The sequence below is a fragment of the Cervus canadensis genome, chromosome 8 (assembly GCF_019320065.1).
Source record: "Cervus canadensis isolate Bull #8, Minnesota chromosome 8, ASM1932006v1, whole genome shotgun sequence".
Classification (NCBI taxonomy): domain Eukaryota; kingdom Metazoa; phylum Chordata; class Mammalia; order Artiodactyla; family Cervidae; genus Cervus; species Cervus canadensis.
In genome coordinates this window covers 35,910,432-35,916,431 of record NC_057393.1, presented here as the reverse complement: position 1 = coordinate 35,916,431, position 6,000 = coordinate 35,910,432, and positions in this window count along the sequence as shown.

Sequence of the window (6,000 nt, the reverse complement as noted above, 5' to 3'; positions counted from 1 at the left end):
TCCATGGGATTTGCCAGGCAAGAATACTGGAGTGGGTTGGCATTTCCTTCTCCAGGGGAATCTTCCTGACCCAGGGACTGGACACCTGTCTCTTGCATTGCAGGTGGATTCTTTACCATGGGGCCACCAGGAAAGCCCTTGTTCTTCTTTATTGCTGAGAAAAAATCTAGTTTATTGATATACCACAATTCATTTATCCATTCATCTGTTGATGTACTTTTGGGTTGGTTCCAATGTGGGGCTGAAAAAAGTATTAATCACTATAAGCATTTGTAAACAAGTCTTTTTGTGATCATATGTTTTTGTTTACCTTGAGTAAATACCTCAGAGTGGACTTGCTGGATCAAAGATTAGAGGTAGCTTTAATTTTTTAAGAAACTGTCAAAATGTTTTCAAAGTGATTATCAAGTTGGTTGATGTTGCTCCTTAATGACTTTTTTTGCTTACTTGTGTCAGATTTTGTGAGAGGAGTATTAAAATATCTAACCACAATTAGAGATTGCCTATTTCCTCCTTGATTTCTTTTATGTTTTCTTCATGAGTTTTGAAAGTCTATTCTTAGAGGCCTACAAATTTAGATTTGTTTTACCTTCCTGAAGAATTGCCCCTGGTACCATGATATCTTTAATGATCCTTTTATTTTCAGTGTATTTGTGTCTTCATAATTAACATGTATCTCATGTAGAGAGCATGTATTTGAGTCTTATTTTTCATTCAGTTGAACTGTCTCTGAGTTTTGATTGAGGTTTTTACCCTTAAAGCAACAACAGATAAGGCTGTGTTTAAATCTGTTATTTTGCTGCTTGTTTTCCATTTAGTTTTTGTTTCTCCATTGCACCTTGTCTGCCTTCTTTGGGACTAATAAAATATTTTTTGATATTTCATTTTGCTTTCTCTGTTTCTTAGTTATGCATTTAAAGAATATTTTTAAGTAGTTTCTCTAGGACTAACAATATGCATTATTAACTTACTGAAGCCTGTTTAGAGTCGATTTTACCACTTCAGACTTTATATATCACACTTCATACTTAGACTTCCTACTTCACAAACGCAAAACCTTACAACAGTATGATTCTGGTTGCCCACTCCCATTTGCAAGAGACCTCTTATTTCATAGAACAGGTTAAATGATTAAGCCACGTTGCCTTCCCTCAATGAGCCCAGTACAGGGGAGAAGATGGATGTGTAAAGGAAGAATTGTATTGTGGGGAGGTAAAAAGAGAAGGAAGCCTTAAAAAGAGGCATATGTGGCCTCAAAGAGAAACTTATCCAATCTGACCAAAGGGATTGGGAATCCAGGAAGATCTCACAGAGGAGATGCTAAAAATGAAGTTGTAAAAATAGGTATGACTTACCAGGAGCAAAAAGGGAAATATGGTTCCATGGGCAGAAGGAACTAGAAGATACAAGTAGTTTAGTGTGTCTGGAGCAGGCAATAGGCAGCATGGAGATAGTGAATAGACGAGGCTGAAGTCTAGGGCATTATATCTGCTTGATGGAGAGTGAAAGTTCCAATTCCAGTGCAATTCCAATTCCAGAAATAGGGAGCCACTGTTTCAGGCAGCAAAGGCTGAACTGTGCCCTGGTCCTGGCCTTCTGGGGTTCAGAACTTCTCCTGGACCTCAACATTTCTTACCACAGCTTCCTGTAATCGGGATCAAAGTGTGGGGGATGTGGTAGAAGGGCAGCAGGGTACCAGGTGGTAGGTGTTTTCCCTTTTAGGGCTTGGTAAGGAGCCTGGTAGGCTACAGTCCATGGGGTCACTAAGAGTTGGACACGACTGAGCAACTTCACTTTCACTTTTCACTTTCATGCACTGGAGAAGGAAATGGCAACCCACTCCAGTATTCTTGCCTAGAGAATCCCAGGGATGCGAGCCTGGCGGGCTGCTGTCTATGGGATCGCACTGAGTCAGACACGACTGACGTGACTTAGCAGCAGCAGCAGCAAGGGATGAAAGTAGCAAGCTCTCCACCCATATGAACTGCAGCAGTGACACAATGGGAAACATGGTGGGGAGGGGGGGGGCTCTTGGGATGGAGGAAGAGTCCTCACCTCTTGCCAGGGACTTGCTTTCTTTCTTTATATTTGGCAATGTTGGGTCTTCATTGCAACATGGGCTTTTCTGTAGTTGTGGTGAGTGGGGAACCACTCTCTATTTGCAGTGTGTGGGCTTCTCATTGTGGCGGCTTCTCTTGTTGCAGACCACGGGCTCTAGGGCATGTGGGCTTCAGTAGTTGTGGCATGTGGGTTCAACAGTTGTGGCTCCCAGGCTCTGGAGCACAGGCTCAATAGTTGGGGTGCATGGGCTTAGTTGCTCTGCAGTATGTGAGATCTTCCTGGATCAGGGATGGAACCTGTGTCTCCTGCATTGGCAGGTGAATTCTTTACCATTGAGCCACCAGGGAAGCCTGGGACTTGATTTCTAACTTTGGTCTTTTGTAGGATTCTGAAAGAAAACCAATAAAATGCACTTAAGCCATCAAAAAAAAAAAAAAAAAAAAAGAGAGCAGAGAAAAGAGTTTGTAGGAGAATTTGGTTGTCCCTGTCAGAAACAATGGCTGCCTCAAGGCACCTGGAGAGAAAGGCTAGAGAGGTAGGCACTAGAGGGAGTTGAACCACAGGACCCTATGATCAACTGGATGTGAGGAATGCCAGTGAAGGAGGTATCTGGGATGACTAGAGGTGTAAGCAACATTCACTAGGGTGGAGAGGGCAGACCGTGGTCAGTGACAGGAGACAGGGGAAGAGGAAGAGTTCAGGATGGGATGTGTTAAATGTGGGAGTGTTTGGAGATGGCCAAGAGACAGCTGCAAATGTGGTCGGTGTTCAGGGAAGAGAAGAATGGAATTGGGATTCATCTATGGATGGCAGTGGGGGACAGTGTGGCAGCTGTGGTTATGAATGAAACTGACCAGACGGAACATGTAGAGTGAGTATAACAGGCAAGAAAGGAGGCTTGGAAAAGGAATAAAGGGAAACCATCCAAGAAGAGAGCAGCTGGCCGAGATTCTATGCTCTGGGGGAGCATTACTGGCTTTATTCACTTGTTAAATAATCCATTTGCCTTTTTGCTTAACCTAAAAGAACACTGCACATTAACTGAGCATGCGTGGTTTTATTCCGTGTTAATGTAGCAGTACCTGCTTCTCAAAGCCCAGGAGGGTGGGTCATGTGACATTTTCAATGGATCCCAACCTCCACTGCTGGGCAAGGTAGGGAAGGATGAAGTGCCCATTGCCAGCTCTCTCTCCCCACTGTCTTGGCTTGTTGGGCACAGCCTTGATGAAGATAAAACAAGGCACCCTTTAATGAGGACCTTATATGCTAAGCACTATAGAGGCCATTTACTATTTGTCCTTCCAACCCCAACAGAGGAGTATGAGAAAGTGATTAGCTCATTCTATTGGTAGAAAAAACCCCAAAGGCGCAGAATTCTGGAATGTACTAGTGGCTTGAACTCTTTGCCAGGTTAACCTTTTTTCCCTTTCTAGTATTTGTGTCTTCCTCTTTCTCCTCATTCAAACAGAAAGTCCACCTGTGCTCCTGAGCTCAAGGTAGATTTGAGACAGAGCTTCCTGGTTTTTTGTTTCTTAAAACTTAAAAATTTTAAGAATAGTATTTGAGAAGGGGAGGATTTTATTCACACATGCACACACACAAAGCTTCCTGGGGTTGGAGGCAGCGGGTAAGGAGGGTGAAGAACCTTCTTCTCCACCAGGGCTGCAGGGAATGTAAGTCTCAAGAGAGGGAATAAGGGACAGCCTCCAGAAGGTCCCTTCTGCAGAGGTGGCACAGAAGGAGGAAGAGGGCGGCATTCTGAAGATACCTTGCCGACCAGAGCAGGGATCTCCTGGGGGTGACCTCAGTGGAGACCTGACTGATCAGCCCACTACATTATGAGATCTGCCCTTGGCCCTCTTCCCCTTGCAATCTCAATGCAGGTGCTGGGAAAGGAAGGGGACCAGTGGAATCTGGTGAGCTGGCTTTCAAAGAAAAAGAAGGCCCGATGTGTAGCACTTGCAGATTGTGTGGTGTAACTGCTCCACCATGGCTGATTTCAAGCTGCCAGCATGAGGCACTGTATGCAGAGCTGGAGAAAACCATGTGTGGCCTACTCTCCTGAGCTGGTGCAAGCTGCCTCCCCCAGTCTAGAATCATCATTTCTTATCAGCAAAATAGAAAGGAAGCTGTGCTTTCAAAACATACGAATTGATTTTTCCTGTCTACATGGTTTCTGAACAGAGATTTTATCTGTTGCTTAATCTAAACACTGAGGAAGTGGCCGAGCTGGGATATGAATCAGGGCTACCTGACTCCAAGGACTTGCCAACCTTGTGATGGACTCTGTTCTCTAGGCTGAGGCCCTGTGGGGGTGTTTGACTTGTGGTACCGTCTTAGATTCTGCCATCATCCTCAACTCTTGCCCTTCCATGGTCCTATGAGAAGAACATCCTTGGCTGGGACTGAGACAGTGGTCAGGGGTATCATTTAAACCATCCCTCTCCTGCTGTAACCAACAGTTCCCTGGAAATCACTGGGCAGCAGGTCTAAACTTTACTTTCAGATCCTGGACACAACAACCTAATCATGGTAAGTGTCTGCTGGCTGCGGCGGGGGCAGGAAGGGGTCCTGTGGGTCATCATGTGGCTCTGTGGCTCACTTTGCCCGCCCAGCTGTCTATGCTCTTGGAAGTTGGGAGGTTGCGCTCACTTCTCATGCTCACTGTGGTAGGTCATTTGGTCACCAGAGGAAGGTCAAATATGCAGCTTTCAAGCCACCATGTCTCTTTTCTAGGCTTATGGTCCACATCACCAATTTGTCACAAAGTTTTTTTTTTCTCTTTCTTCTGAGCCTAGACTAGACTTCATAAGCCTCAATACTGCATTCCAGGAAGCAATTACCAGGTAGCTGAGCCAGGTTGTTATTCAGTCACTCAGTTGCGTCTGACTCTTTGTGACCTCATGGACTGCAGCATGCTAGGCTTCCCTGTCCTTCACTGTCACCTGGAGTTTGCTCAAACTCATGTCCACTGAGTCGGTGATGCCATCCAACCACTCATTCTCTGTTGCCTCCTTCCCCTCCTGCCTTCAATCTTTCCCAGCATCAGGGTCTTTTCCAATGAGTTGGCTCTTCCCATGAGGTTGCCAAGGTTGAGCTTCAGCTTCAACATCAGACCTTCTAATGAATATTCAGAGTTGATTTCCTTTAGGATTGACTGGTTTGATCTCCTTGCAGCCCAAGGGACTCTGAAGAGTCTTTCCAGCACCACAGTTCAAAAGCATCAATTCTTTGGTGCTCAACCGTCTTTATGGTCCAGCTCTCACATGCATACATGACTACTGGAGAAACCATAGCTTTGACTATTTGGACATTTGTTGGTAAAGTAATGTCTCTGCTTTTTAATATACTGTCTAGATTTGTTATAGCTTTTCTTCCATGGAGCAAGCGTCTTTTAATTTTGTGACTGCAGTCACCATCCGTGGTGATTTTAGCAGACCCAAATGCGTGTCTCAACTCCAAGCTCACCCTTCCATACCTGCTTTGGGATGCTGGGGCTGGGACTCTGCCCACCAGGGGGAGCTAGAGGGAAGCTGCCTGGCTGGGGGACTGGAAGGGATTGACTCCTTGGGGTCTTCTTGTGTTCCCCTGCATATCTCCTGGGCAACACTCCTTCTCTCCAGCAGTGGCAGTTTCTCTTTGTAGTAATTCTGAACACCTTTTGTAGTTTTTCCAACACATCTGTCAGACCAGCCTCCTCGTGCTCCTTTAGAGACATGGGCACCTGCCTGTCCACTGCTTTATTGGGGGTCTGAGTCTTGTCTCTGTGGCACTCTTCTGCAATCTCCAATGTTTCAATAATTTCCTATTGGTCCTGGATATAGGACTGTAGCTGCTTCTGCAGTTGCTACCTTTGTGATACCCTGAAGTTCTCTCTTAACCTTTTGTGTACATAGTTAGCAATTCTTTATATTGAATTCTGCCTATTAAAATACCTGG